The following is a 16097-nucleotide window of genomic DNA, read 5'->3' as shown; positions in this document are numbered from 1 at the left end:
ACTGACACATACAACTTACAAGCCAGGTTGGCCGACGGTGGCGCTGGATCGAGATGAATGGAAGGACTTGGGGAAGGCCTTCGTCCAGCAGTGGGACAGCATAGGCGCTTTAAAAAAAATAACTTATTTATTGCGAATCACGCGTTCAAAATATCGTCTCCCAAATACGATAATGGCAAATTTATTTCCCAACGCTGACAACACTGGAATTTGCAAGGCGATCGAGAATTCCGCCAGTCACCGATGACCGGCCAAGACGTAGTGTAGTGTTACCAGTTACAAAAAAAACTTTCTAAAGAATTCGTTACGACATATCACATAAGGTAAGTTGACACGAGAGAAAGCGCACTGTGATGTGATGTAATATAATAGTCGAGCAGTAAACAAACATTCGCACGCAAAATATATTGTTGTCCCTATTTTGGCACATACATAATATTATTATAGTCTCACGCAACTTTGAAGACTTACATTACGTACATAATATTATGTAGCTGAGTAATAAGTTAATAATTCTTACAAGAATGGTCATTACTCATTAATCAAGCATGCTATTAATAGACGTAAAATTAAATCGCAGAAAGAAGGAGCCACAACACTGCGTTGCGACGTCGTATCGCAAAAACAACCTCTGAAAAGCAATGTATTTTTTGCGATGTGACGTCGCAACGCAGTGTTGTGGGCTTGTGGCCTGGCCCTTAGAGACCTTAAACGTCTGCAAGGTCCAATTCTCATGTCTTCGTTCTGCATTCGATTGTAAGGCTGTTAGTCGAAAGGTACCTTTGACCCTACGAGTAGTGACTAGTGCCTAACCTCAATTTGAATGTCCACAATAGCCATATTCATAGCTAACTTCGTATCAGTCATATCCAGGAAATGTACGGTTCCCGCAAGATAAACGAATTTAGGCGCAACGGGGTTGCGGGCGTCATCTAGTAAATTATTTTATTTGTATTTAGACTGGGCATCATCTAACTTTTAACAGGGCTCCGTAATGCCTCTAATGCTTGCTAAATGTTAAATACAACTTACATCTTTTTGTCACTTAAGCATAAAGAATTCTAAGTCTTTGCTTGAGCAGGGTACCCTGACTTTACAGGCACCTTAGGCTTGCTACCCCACTGCTAACAGCTCATACCCCTGCATAAGAGTTTATCCTTTAGTTATATCTGTGATTAAAGCTTCCGTTTCCCTAATGAGGATTTGCTACTAATCTCCTAGGCATTCCTAAGCCTATCATTAATTCTGCACAGTGGAGAGTCGTACAATACATAAATATAGTAGTTTTTATTACAATTATTAATATATTAATGTAGGCAGCCCTGTATTTATAAATAGGCCGATAAAGGACACGGCCTAGGGCGGCAGCGTCCATAGAGGTCTTACAGATTAGGTACATGCCACATGGTGCGGTGCAAAGAACGTGGCCTACTCTCAAAAAAAAAAAAAAATTCGGCACTGAATGTAGGCAGCTGATCCATAAGTTATAATATCGCGGTAGAGAAAGATAAAGCAGATGACGCCATTGAAAAGACTTTAACGCACTATTTGGCTCTACTCTTCTTTATCGCCTTTACCCCAAAGAAATGCGCTATAATTTTATATCATTTGACGCAATTTTAACCTACTTCCAAGAGGAAGGAGGTGGGTTTTCCTTGATTGATTAGTCATAATGACTTGTTTATTAAAATATAATATACTAGCTGTTGCCCGCGACTTCGTCCGCGTGGACTTCAGTTTATAGCGCGCGATGTCAACAAAATTGGTGTCAAAAGCTTTTATAAAAAAAACCCTGGTACCCATTAAATCAATACAGCTGTGCAGTGTGCAAACAATAAGTATTTCATTTTTGTATGTTAAACTTTATATATTATGCCAAATTTTAAAGCTTATTTAGCCCCCCAATTACACAACTTTACCCATAAACTATTTATCATTGATAGGTTTAGCCCCAATTTCACCAACGTCTGTTAGTGTTAACAGCTTGTTAAAATATCCTGTCTTCTCTTTCATTCATATGAAAAACGAAACAGCTAACGTGATACTAATTCGAGCATTAACTTTAACAGTCGTTGGTGAAATTTGGTATTAAGGTTACGTCACTGCCTGCACAGATAAAGTACTGAGTTATTTAATACCGTAGAATAGATATAACAATCGAAAAAAATCGAGACTTAAATGTAAGATGATACCACCTCTTATAGAAAGACTTTTGAGCAAGCGTCAGCGCGATGTAGAAGACGCACGGCGCCATCTATTATGAATTTTTTGAACAAATTTACGACCCTTACAACCCTTTTTTCCAGTAAAAAAGTAGCCTATGTCCTTTCTCAGGCTTTAGACTATCAGTATACAAAATTTCATTACAATCGGTTCGGTAGTTTTGGCGTTTGGCGTGAAAGCGAGACTGACAGACAGAGATACCTTCGCATTCATAATATTAGTACAGATTATGTGCACACTGCACAGCTGTTTTTGGGTATTTTGATTAATTAAGAGGATTCCACACCGCCCTTTTTTCCATACAAACGTTGTCCCCTGTTTCCTCCCTGGATAATGCTAGTAGAGTTATATTTTTTTTCCTGAATATCTACGGCCACTAATACAATGTCCCTATGTTTTTTTTTTTTTTTCATAATTTAATTATTAAATAAGATATGAACGTTCAAAAACCCAAAAAAATGGCCAGATTTTCCACTGTGTTCAAACGTCCAGAAAACAGATTTGGCTAGATTATACAAAAAAAGCAAAACATAGGAACACAGCTCAAGCCTTTTTTTAATCTTTAATGAAAAAAGTACTTAAATCGGTTAAGTTTTGGAGAAGGAATCAGGGGACAACGAATCGTTGATCTTCTGGATTTTCTGCAGTTGTCTCTATCGCGTTCTGCGGTATAGGCTTGAGGTAAGGGAGACAGCTATAGATATTACACGTACTTTTTTTTCATTTCTCTAGCCGCTGTTGTATCCTTTTAAGGGCCGCGCTACACCGGAATGGCAGCGGCGAGGCAAGCACTTTCAGCGCTGCCATTCCGATGTAGTGCGCTGCGCGGCCCTAAGAGGGGTACCACTTACCAGGGTTTTAAAAAGTTTTTAAATTTGACACAAATTTTGTTGACACCGCGCGCTATAAACTAAAGTCCACGCGGACGAAGTCGCGGGCAACAGCTAGTTATGAATAAAAACAATAATATATAATAAAGTAGGTATGATTAGTTCTGTTATAATAATGAAGTAAAAAAATAAAGCGCCATCTGTTTTCATATATTAGAATTAAAATGTTGATTGCTGATTGCATTGATATATTTTCTGGATGGAATATAGGCCAACACAACACACTCGAACTCCTTAGAAATGCAGTAGGAGTTCTATAAGATAAGATAGATTGATTATTATTATAGCAAGTGATAACATTATTAAACATAATATTCTAACGTATTATAAACTATAAACAAAAACATAACAACTAATAAGTATGATTAGTTCTATGTTACAACGAAGTAAAAAAATAAAGCGCCATCTGTTGAATCGTATTAGAACTAAAATGTTCATTGCATCGCGTCGATATATTTCTGGATTTTTTATAATATTACACATAAAATATATTTAAGATTTTTGAAATATTATTTTAATACACATCCAAGACCCAGGAACATTAAAAACTTTTTGTTCCGCCTGCGGGACTCGAACCCAGGACCCCCGGGATGAGCGCTGGTCACGCGCAATGCGAAGTAATTTTCATCGATATTTTCATGGAAATAAGATATTTTCCCACATCAAAATGTAGCCTATGTCCTTTCTCAGACTCTAGAATAACTGTGTACAAAATTTCATTGCAATCTATTCAGTAGTTTTGGCGTGAAAGCGAGACAGACAGGCAGACAGACAGACAGAGATACTTTCGCAGTATATTTCGCAGTATTTATAAGTCGCGGGCAACAGCTAGTTATGAATAAAAACAATAATATATAATAAAGTAGGTATGATTAGTTCTGTTATAATAATGAAGTAAAAAAATAAAGCGCCATCTGTTTTCATATATTAGAATTAAAATGTTGATTGCTGATTGCATTGATATATTTTCTGGATGGAATATAGGCCAACACAACACACTCGAACTCCTTAGAAATGCAGTAGGAGTTCTATAAGATAAGATAGATTGATTATTATTATAGCAAGTGATAATATTATTAAACATAATATTCTAACGTATTAAAAACTATAAACAAAAACATAATAACTAATAAGTATGATTAGTTCTATGTAACAACGAAGTAAAAAAAAGCGCCATCTGTTGAATCGTATTAGAACTAAAATGTTCATTGCATCGCGTCGATATATTTCTGGATTTTTTATAATATTATACATAAAATATATTTAAGATTTTTGAAATATTATTTTAATACACATCCAAGACCCAGGAACATTGAAAACTTTTTGTTCCGCCTGCGGGACTCGAACCCAGGACCCCCGGGATGAGCGCTGGCCACGCGCAATGCGAAGTAATTTTCATCGATATTTTCATGGAAATAAGATATTTTCCCACATCAAAATGTAGCCTATGTCCTTTCTCAGACTCTAGAATAACTGTGTACAAAATTTCATTGCAATCGGTTCAGTAGTTTTGGCGTGAAAGCGAGACAGACAGACAGACAGACAGACAGACAGACAGACAGACAGACAGAGATACTTTCGCATTTATAATATTAGTATAGATTTTTAGGTTGTTTATAAAGTGAGGCTGTAGAGTTTAAAATGTTTTATGTAAACTCGTTGTTTTTAAAAGTCATCATAACATTAATGTTTTTAATTTGTTATTCAAGTGACTTTATACGTCGATTAAAACATAACATACGTATACACAATATACACATTTGACATTACACAATAATACACATGTTGTAGGTACTAAATAGACTACTTATCTTAAAATAATTATTGACTTATTTATTCTATATAAAACCAGATTATAATCTAGTATATTTTCTTACTTAATTTAAGATTATCATAATTTTAACCAAGTCTATTTTAAGTATATAATTAACAAGCTTTTGCCCGCGGCTTCGCTCGCGTTAAGAAGTATTATTATATACAAACTTTCATCCCCTATTTGAACCCTTTGGGGTTGGAATTTATCAAAATCCTTTCTTAGCGGATGCCTACGTCATAACATCTACCTGCATGCGAAATTTCAGCCCGATCCGTCCAGTGGTTTGGGCAGTGCGTTGATAGATCACTATGTCAATCAGTCAGTCACCTTTGAGTTTTATATATATAGATAATTATGTAACTTCCTATTTACGGAAACTCCTACTCCCTTCCTTCCTACTTCCTATCCTCCTCCCAAATTATCATGGTGAATCTATACTAATATTATAAATGCGAAAGTATCTCTGTCTGTCTGTCTCGCTTTCACTTGTATTGATTGTAATGAAATTTTGTATACAGATAGTCTAAAGCCTGAGAAAGGACATAGGCTACTTTTTTAATGGAAAAAAGGGTTGTAAGGGGGTGAAAATACGAAAATTTGTTCAAATTAAGTTCATACTAGATGGCGCCGTGCGTCTCTTACATCGCGCTAACGCTTGCCCAACATCTTTCTATAAGAGGTGGTATCATCATACATTTCAGTTTCGATTTTTTTCGATTGTTATTTCTTTTTTACGTTATTTAATAAGTCAGTAGGTACTTTATTTTATATACAGTGACGTAACCTTAAAGCTATCAATGATAAATAGTTTATGGGTAAGGTTGTGTAATTGGGGGGCTAAATAAGCTTTAAAATTTGGCATAAAATATAAAGTTTAATTAAAAAAATGAAATATTATGTGCACACTGCACAGCTGTTTTGATTTAAGGGGCACCAGGGTTTTTTTTTATAAAAGCTTTTGACACCAATTTTGTTAACATCGCGCGCTATAAACTGAAGTCCACGCGGACGAAGTCGCGGGCAACAGCTAGTTTAAAATATTTTACACGTCTTACTTATCAATTTATTTTATTTTTATTGCGCATTATCCAACTCGAATAAAAATTATTGCATCAAGTCGTAATGAAAAAGATAACTTTAAAATTACTTAATTAAAAAGGTGTATATTAGCACAACTTGTTTTCGTTAATTTCCACATAGTTCAGTGGCTCAGTCAACCAAGTAGTAATTGTAAGCATGCGTGAGCGGGAATTCCCGCTCCCGGTTAACCGGGATTTCTGCAGGAACTTATTCAGGGTGGTTAGGGATAAAACATACTTACTAAAAGACCTGACGTCAAGCGACGAAGGTCTCAATTTTTGGTTTTTCGCCAATAACTAAAAAACTAAGCGTTGTAGCAAAAATATTCTATGATGAAATTAAATCTTATTAAATTCTCCATAATTTTTATTTTTATTTTAAGCGGAAATTACGCCGCGTAACTTCGGCCTAGTGTGTTTAGACACTAAGAAATTCTTGAGAATACAAACATCGTGCAGAATTTGCAGCAAATATCTCGTACTTTGCTGCTTAATCGTGACTCGTTATTCGACCTTCATGATATTTAAGTATGTAGTTAAAGTTATAATAGAGTAATAATGATTAGGTACTATAGGCGGAGTTTCCTTGCAATAATTACTACCTGTGTTTACATTAAAACTACTTGTACTATTATATATTCTGTGTAAAACTATATTCCAATAGTTCATATGCTTAAAACTGTAAATAATTTAGAAAAATGTATCCAGGAAGAATGTAGTTGACATTTAATTTTAAACGTTACCTTACATTCTATTAATTAATAGATACGTAGAAAAGAATACTGCCTTATTGGTTTCTCGCACGGAAACTGTACATTTTCCGGGACGAGACTGAGCTATGTCCTTTTCTAGAATTCTATTCCAAAATATTCCAATTAATATGACTCAATTATCTTGCAATATATTCATGCTTTTCATCAAAACAGAGTCAACGGCATTTGACCAATTTAGACTTAATAAAATTTACAACAAAGCTATAAAATTATTTATTCTAGAATGTTATCAAATAAAATAATTGCAGCCGAGAATTTTGACTTTCGCTGCAATGTTTTTCTTGCATACAACTTCAACAATAATATGTAGTGCAAATACCTTTGTATAACCTTAACATAATATTATTGTGATACCAGTTTCAAAAACCACTCAGCCCTCAGGCGATTGTCACTCCTATTCTGAGAGGTGGTTGTAACGTACGTGACGTTGTAATAACATTGGATGTTGTGCAACTGTGGTCCCCTTCACAATCTTATGTGTGTGACTTGATTCATGAGGTTGAGGTAGACCGGTTGTGAGGGCACGAAATTATTTGAAAATGGAAATGAATTTAAATTTCGCAATAGTCCTTCATTTATTTTTTATTACTTAAGTAATATATAAATAGGCTTTAAAGCCTACAGGCAAAAGAAAAGTTGAAACAGAAATGTTAACATCACCTTAAGGTGTACGCAGTAACTATTTACTATTTAGTAATAATAAATAAATAATAATAAATAAATAAAACTTTATTTCAGACTAATTTGTCCATAGATTTGTTAGAGATATTTAGTAACAATTAGCTTATATAAGTATGTTAGTAGTGTTAGTAGGGTTAGTAGATTCTATAATAAGTATGTGGTTTGGTGAGATGTTTGTTTGTTAATTCGTCAGTCACAAGTCACAAACTTACAACTCACAACTTACTGAACTGAGTTTGATGTAATTTGGTGTGGTGATTGTTAAAGCTTTGGATTAACACATTAGGCTTTTGCTAGAAAAGCTTAAACTTACTAGCTTGTATGGGGGCATTTAAAGGGGTTTGGGTAATATTGGCGTCATTTTCAAATCTCGCGGCGCTCTTCAAGGGGAGTGAACTTTATTGTGGGGGACATATAGCTAAACTATATCGGAGCCGAGATATTAGGCATTTTAAGTTCGTATTTTCAACTAAACGTAAGTTCAATCATAACATGAATATTCAGGAAAATACAATAAAACGGCGTTATTTATTAGCTTAAAGCCTTCCTCGATAAATGGCTTATCCAACGAAAAAATATTTTTTCGAACCGAACAAGCAGTTCCTGAGATTAGCACTTTCCAAATACACAAACACTTCAACTTAATAATATTAGTATACAGGGTATAACAATACTAAGTGATAATACTTTAGGGTGTGTACTGTGTATGAGTCCCGTGTATAAGAGTTTACAGTGAAAGTAGTAGCGCTGAAAAAGTTTTTTTTTTTTTTCATTTTTGTATGGGGAAACGCCAGGCGCGCAAATCACAAAAAAATTTTTTTTGGTCTTTGAGCCCTGCTCTTTTCAGAGTGAACTTTATACAAGGGACACATATGTATACCCTAACTAAAGTATTATCACTTATGTTACAACCTGTAGATATAGATACAAGAACAGTTAATTATTCATCTCATCATTTATTTTTAATTTTAGTTATTCGTACATTTTGGTTAACATACAATCTACGCGCCGCGCCGTAATTTAATGAGTTTTTTAACTAAGTATTTATTTTGCTTTTGCAAAAAATTGCAAATCCATTTTTTCTCGAATTTCTTAAAGAGGGCCGTTTTGATTTTTTCATATTTTTTGTGTAAGTAAATAGTTAATCTTCTCATAAGTATATCTATATATATAAAAATAGATTTTCAATTGTGTTAGTAACGCTAAAACTCGAAAACGATTGAACGGATTGGGCTAATACCTAACTAATTTTAGTCTTAAAATATTCGTAGAAGTCTTATATATAAAAATGGATTTTCAAATGTGTCAGTCGCGCTAAAACTCGAAAACGGCTGAACGGATTGGGCTGATTTTAGTCTTAAAATATTCGTACAAGTCCAGGAAGGGTTTTAAAGTGACACGAAGTTCACCGGGACAGCTAGTATTCTATAAAACATTCCTGCAGCTGTACAATTCTATAATGAGCCGGGAAGTAGATTAAAAGCTGGACTGAAAATTCTGCCGAAAGCTGGTGGCGTCGGGCATCATACTACTTTGCATACTGCAAAATTCGCTAAATAGTGGAAATAATCGACATTATAATATTATGGGAACAACACCCTAGAGTCATTTTACCCACAACACATTAATACACAAGAACAATAATTATAATTGCCTAATATTGCATCCGGCCCTTTGAAAACCACTGTCTAATGAAATATAGTTTCAAGTCTGGCTAGGTATATTTAAGTCGGACGAGAGTTAAACCCAGTGTGAAAATATGTATGAAAAATTATTCATATTTGACGCGGACGAAGTCGTGAGCGATAGTTAGTGAGAAATATATTATATCCAACAGATTAATATACCCTTTCTACGCCTGTTTGTTAAGGATAACTCCATAAAGTAACGTTAATTACTATTGATTTTGTGAACATAAGATGCAAAAATAAATATACTAAAATGATCGTAGCTCAGCTCCGATATTACTTAGAACAATTTTTATTACTAATATATGTTTCTCTAATGTAGTGCTACAAAATAGTTATGGTTTTATCCCTGGCCGCTGGAAAAAAAAATGACGCCACAGGTCCATACAAAGTTACCCAATGCCCTTTTTCACTACAAGTCGACTGTTCTTTATACTATAGTAAACTCTTAATTAAAATAAAACCTCTTTTCATTAACATCAAACTACTCAAATATAGAAGAGGCTTAAACCTGCGCAATATTTCTTCACGTTAAGTTGCTTTATGCCACCTTAAAATATTACATCGGACAAACCTAGCGATTGTTCTGAGAACTAAATTTATTGACCTATCTGGGTTCTGACAGACCTTAATAATTAATTGTTATCTAACTTCGCTATCGATACTAGATCGATTGCAATTCTTCTGAGTACTCACTGATATTCGTCATAAAATATCATAATATCGATCAACTAGATGACGCCCAAGAACTGTACGTTTTTTCAGGACGAATACTTACTATCTTTTCCTGGGACTCAAGGTGAAACAGACAGACACGTCATTTTCGCTTCAATAACATTATACTAGATATTATAGCGATTACGCATAGGTCATCAACTCATCATAGACCGTAGGGTTTTCATAACTTGATAATACTCGTATCTTCATTTGTAATACAAATGGGTTTTCTCGTTAGTCTATTTATTAACAAGTCATAACTCATAAGGAAACTATTTATTTCTATTATTTACATGTTTATTGATTAAGATATTATGCTTTGTAATGGAGTGGTTATTTGCTACGGTGTGATATTTATGAGAAATGAAATTTACTACCTTTTGGCCATTTGCAGCATAATATTATTAATACACGTTCCGCGCGGTTATTAGGAATTTCACAGAAACCGTACATTTTCCCGCAAAAAATTGCCCACGTGGTCTACTCTATATCTGTGCCAAATAACATAAAAATTACTCCAGTTATAGACAGTAGTTCGTGAGATAAGCACCCTGCACTTTCAAATAATTTCCCCCGATTTTTCCACATTTTCCTTTGTTTTTTCGCTCCTATTGGTCTTAGCGTGATAACTTATAGCCTACTCGATGAATGGGCTATCTAACACTAAAAAAAGTACCAGTACCTAGTTCTTAACATTAGCGACTAGCGTGTTCAAGCAAACAAATATTATACGAGTTACTGTTCAGCTTTATAATATTAGTATAGATAAAGCTATAAATCTATTAATTTGTTATTAGTTATTTGTAAGTAAATGTTTGTTCCCGAATCCCGCGTCACTCAGAACTCAAAAACTGCTAGTCTACCTCATAATGATAATAATATGTACAAACTTTTTCCATCGTAGCCACAGATCAGCTAACTAGTTTGAAAGGAAACATCCTGATAACTTAGAAGTTAGAAGCAAATCAAAAATCTGTAGATGTCTGCAAATTATACGAAACAACAAGACAGAAAACGTAATAGGTATATATTATTTTGTTGTTTCGTAGCCTAAATAAAATATTTTATTCAAGAAAGACCCAGGTAGAGTCGTTACCATTATTGATGTCATGTATTTCTGGACACTTCGGTAGTGTTACATATTTATAAAGCTAGCTCCATGTTAAACGGGAGCTTGACGTTTCGTCGAAAATATATTATGAACAAAAGTATAGGTCTACCAGGATCTGATGGCAAATTTCGATTGCGATATTTGCATGTTGCACACAGAACGAGCCGTTATAAGGAAGTAAAGGATCAAGATGTTTTATTCCAATTTCCAATCACCCCGGTATTGCTAGAGTCAATTTTTTTTCTCACTTTTTGTCATCAGATCCTCAGTACTTTTGTTCATAATATATTTTTATTGGATTTTTAAAAGGTAGACAAATTACTTTATTATCGTGTCTGATATTTGCTGAGATACGTTTGTCTATCAACTAGCGATTTTGAATGGCCAACTTTAGAGGTAAAACAACGTTATTGAATAGTGTTGCTAAAACTTTTCGAAAGCGGTTATTAGAAATTTTGTGTTTTCTAGAGTTTTTAGTTAAATTTATTATTAAAAATAATAAACATACAGTTATAAACTGTTGTATTACAAAATGTTCTTAGATAAAAGTATTTGTACTCTGTTTATTAAAAAAAATATACATTTATTTCTGTGTAAATAAGTTATTAGGATTTAATAACTAAGGATTTACGTAAATAAAATACCACTGCTATTTTTTTTAATATTTGAAAATATGCTCTGTAATAGACAATAGTTAAAAATTAAAATCGTGAAGACGTAAACTGATGTAACCCAGTGACGTAAGGTGCTATCAGCTGATTTGAATAACTTTTTGACCTTATTCGATATTGGGTAATTGACCTACGCCTGCTAGAAGTTAGAAGAAATTCGGGCAGTGTTGGACTTTATGTCTTTGGAGGGCCTGTAAAGTGTCGGACAGGATATCCAAAGGTAATCTGACCGATACTCCATAGGCTATCCACAACTTATCTGACAGATACTCCCTACTCTAAGTGTCAGATAAGTTGTGGATAGCCGAGCCCCTGAAACTTTGTTATTTTATTTTTTATATCTATGGACGCTTCACACCACGTCAGTCTGGCCCCGTGCTAAGTACCTGAAGGACTCGTGTTACAGGTACTAGACAACGGAAATATAATTAATACTTTTATACTATATACATATATTTGAGATTTTATTATATCATACACATATTTAATACACATCCAGACCCGGGAACATTGATAACTTTTTGTTCCGTCGGCGGGATTCAAACCCCCGGCTTGAGCTGCCACACACTCAACCAATTGAGCCACAGAGGTCGTCAATGAAACTGCTTTGTAGAGCTATAGCTTATAGCACAGCCTTCTAAAAGTGTGCTAATATGCTGTGTTCTAATAGCCTTTTAAGTGACCGTTCCACGATAGCACTATAGGTACTGATAATATTATGTCGATATTATGCAATTAAGCCACAAGGTTACTGTCATACCTACAATGGTCACGATTCGGCTGACGTGAGTCGTGTCTCGTATACAAATATTGGCTCAGCTCTCATGGATTTGGAAGTTGGACATAATCGGTTTTAGATTGTATCTATAAATATACAACTTAAAAACGATTATCCATCTAGATTCTAGGTTCATATACGTCTAACAAAATTGTACATAAGAACATTTTGTAGCGACAAGAAAGGTGTAGAGTCTCTATCTGACCCTATCAAAATCAGTCCAGTCAGTAGTTTTGAAGTAGATATTTTAAAAAAATCGGCCAAGTGCGAGTCAGACCCGCGCACGAAGGGTTCCGTACCGTTATAGAGCGGAGCATGGTATGGTAAGTATGGAAAAATTGCGTTTTTTGAATGGGAGTCCCCCTTGATTATTTATTTTATTTTAATAAATGTTAAAATACTCATATAATTGAGGAATTTGTGAAAATTTGTGTCTACATGTTGCCATTATGGATTACGAGCCAAAAAGGCCAATAAAATCACGTTTGTTGTATGGGAGTAAAATGTAAATAGGTATTTATTTATTTTATTTTCTTAAATAGGTATTTATTTTATTTTCTTATTTTCAGTATTTGTTGTTATAGCGGCAACAGAAATACACAATCTGTCCAAATTTCAGAAGTCTAGCTATAGCGGTTCTTGAGTTACAGCCTGAATACAGACGGACAGACAGACATCGAAGTCTTAGTAATAGGGTCCCATTTTCACCCTTTGGGTACGGATAACGGAACCCTAAAAATAAGTAGTATTTGCAGTGTAGATGCTTAGTAGCGTTTATAGAAAAGGAGCTTTTGCCCGCGGCGTCGCTCGCGTTAAGAAGTCTTAATAATTATATACAAACTTTCATCCCCTATTTTAAACCATTGGAGGTGGAATTGATCAAAATCCTTTCTTAGCGGATGCCTACGTCATAATATCTACCTGCATGCCAAATTTCATCCCGATTGGTCCAGTGGTTTGGGCTGTGCGTTGATAGATCACCATGTCAGTCAGTCACCTTTGAGTTTTATATAATATATAGATATAGATATCACCCATATAGTACATGTGTATAAGACAGCCAATCTAAAAGTGTGCTGGGCATCCACAAGCGAAACATATATATATATTTTTTTAATGTAATATTATATTAATGTAATATTTTTTTAAATGTAATCCGACACCATATTGGAGACAATTCATTTAAAGAGGAAACATATTTTTGGAGATCCGTCAAAAATGTCACTTCTTAAAAGGGTCCCACCACCAAAAACGTTTGAGAACCGCTGGTATAAGATATAAAATGTATGCCTATCAGCCTTTTTAACAGCTGATCATCTTATTAGTTTAAGATAACATCTGATAGAGAGATGAGATCTTGCTGGGTTATCATCACGTATATTTGTGTTTACTACGTGATAACTGATAACAATTGGGAATCCCAGTCTACACACGCAAATGATCGATTGATTCAACGACCTGTGAAAACGCCTGATGGAATACCAAATTAGAGACATACAGTTTAATCGAAGCATAGACTCCCAGTCTTCTTGAGCAGCAGAACGTTTTTATACGCCGATTTTTTGTGAGGCTATAGCATTATTTCATTTTATTGTGCAAAAAGTATTTTGAGAAACATAACCCCATATGGACCAAAGATTTTTATTTTCAATATTTTTGTGCTAATTTAAATAATGCAATCTTGTCATGACGAATCACGAGTGAACTCACGAGACCTGTGAGATAATGACAAAGAAAAGATAATAATAATTATAAAATATTTATAATAATGTGCACGTAATGATATTATTATGTTAACATCCGATTTATAAACATGATACATAATATTATTATTATCAGATCTTATACTTATAGAGTCAGTTTATATTATACTAGATGACGCCCGAAAGTATTTTGTCACGTGGCAACCGTGCATTTTTCCGCAATAAAACTATCCTATGTCTTTTAGAGACTCAAAGTATTTGCATGCCCTTCAAAACTGATTCAGCAGTTTGGGCGTGAAGACGTGACAGACAGACACACTTTCGCACTGATAATATTAATATGGATTTATAGTAATTGTACGTACATAATATTAGAGGTTTAAACAATATTATTATCAGATCTTAATAAGTCGAGTCAAGTAAGAGGTGTGAACTCTCATTACTACAAGTTGCTTTGAGTTTTTACGTGGGAGAGCCATGCTTCGGCACGAATGGGCCGGCTCGACCGGGGAAACACCACGTTCTCACAGAAAACAAAACATGAAACAGCGCTTGCGCTGTGTTTCGCCGAGTGAGTCAGTTTACCGGAGGCCCAATTCCCTTCCCTACCCTCCCCTATTACCCTATTCCCTCTTAAAAGGCCGGCAACGCACCTGTAGCTCTTCTGATGCTGCGAGTGTCCATGGGCGACGGAAGTTGCTTTCCATCAGGTAACCCGTTTGCTCGTTTGCCCCCTTATTTCATTAAAAAAAAAGTTTTCTGTTACTTTTAATTTTCAAAAACTATGAAATTATCATTTAAAATTTGCTTTATGTTGCCAAGTGAAATCTAAACTTTAATAATAATATTTATTATGATTATGAAAAATTTTAAATTAATAAATGATATGGCAGACTTTTTGCAATAAAATATGTTATCTTTCTGTGATGATGCCGCAAAAGTGCCCAAAAAGCGGTCACTTAGAACTTATCTTATGAAATTGTTTTTATAAGATACTTTACCTCAAGATAATTTTAATATTATGTAGTCTTACGTCAACTGTTTTACAATTTACACTTTAGCGTGACCTGCTAAAGAGCAATCTGCAAAAATTAGATTATTATGTACTTAGGAATTGAAATTGCAAGTTGCTATAGGGGGTATTTAAATGTAGTACATCATATCAGGGTAAGTTCGGACACAGGGTAGGTCCGGATAATTCAAGTTAACCCAAAATTAAACTACAGTTACGGTACGGTACTACAGTTTGCGGTTGCAGTTCAGTATGGCGTATATATGCCCGTAGCGACAGGCAAAAAAAACACTGACTAATTTGGTGATATGTTGAATTATCCGGACTTACCCTGTGTCCGAACTTACCCTGATTAGCCACATAGAGTCCACAGTTTCCTAGGCTTTTGAATTTTCTAGCTACTAGCAGTTCTCTAGATATATAGGCTTTCTTATATTACAGCTAATGTTATAAATCCCAAAGTATCTCTTAGTCTCTTTATCCATTTCCGAACCGATGTAGGCGAATTGTTAACTTTGACTACAAAAAAAAGAACATAAGTAATATAAGGTCGAATTATGAAACCTCCTACTTTTTGGAAGTCGGTTAAAAAAGGATATTTGTTTATCACGAGTTACATGGCATAGAAATTGCAAGAAACATCTAGCCACTTTACAATAATAAGAAAAAGTGGAACACAAAAGTTTTTTAAAAGAACCGTTCGCTCTCAACGGTGGAAATTGGAATACATTAACCTTGCGCGGTTAATGTATTGTGAATTGCGATTCTGAATACATTTTAAAACTGCATGGAGAATATTAAAATTTCGTATAATTTCTCTTGAGTTGCCCTTACATTCAGACAGATTTGATTTTCTATGTACTTTTTAAACCGGGCCCTAAAGGTGATCGTACATTTTATCAGCAAGCACGCGCCGAACGCACCGCATTTTAGAATTCGTTGTATGAAATGATAT

General features: G+C 34.6%; 1 protein-coding gene across 3 annotated transcripts in view; it reads left to right on the top strand.

The window, feature by feature from the left end:
• The first annotated feature begins 236 nt into the window (after positions 1-236).
• LOC121737708 (P3 protein-like) overlaps positions 237-16097 on the top strand; it is a 32632-nt gene continuing 16771 nt past the window's right edge. For all 3 annotated transcript variants that reach the window (XM_042129390.1, XM_042129392.1, XM_042129391.1), the window contains exon 1: positions 237-314. The gene's annotated coding sequence lies outside the window, so the exon portion shown is untranslated. The remainder of the gene's footprint in view (positions 315-16097) is intronic.

Source organism: Aricia agestis, chromosome 21 (assembly GCF_905147365.1).
Source record: "Aricia agestis chromosome 21, ilAriAges1.1, whole genome shotgun sequence".
Taxonomy (NCBI): domain Eukaryota; kingdom Metazoa; phylum Arthropoda; class Insecta; order Lepidoptera; family Lycaenidae; genus Aricia; species Aricia agestis.
This window is presented reverse-complemented; position numbering and strand designations above follow the sequence as displayed.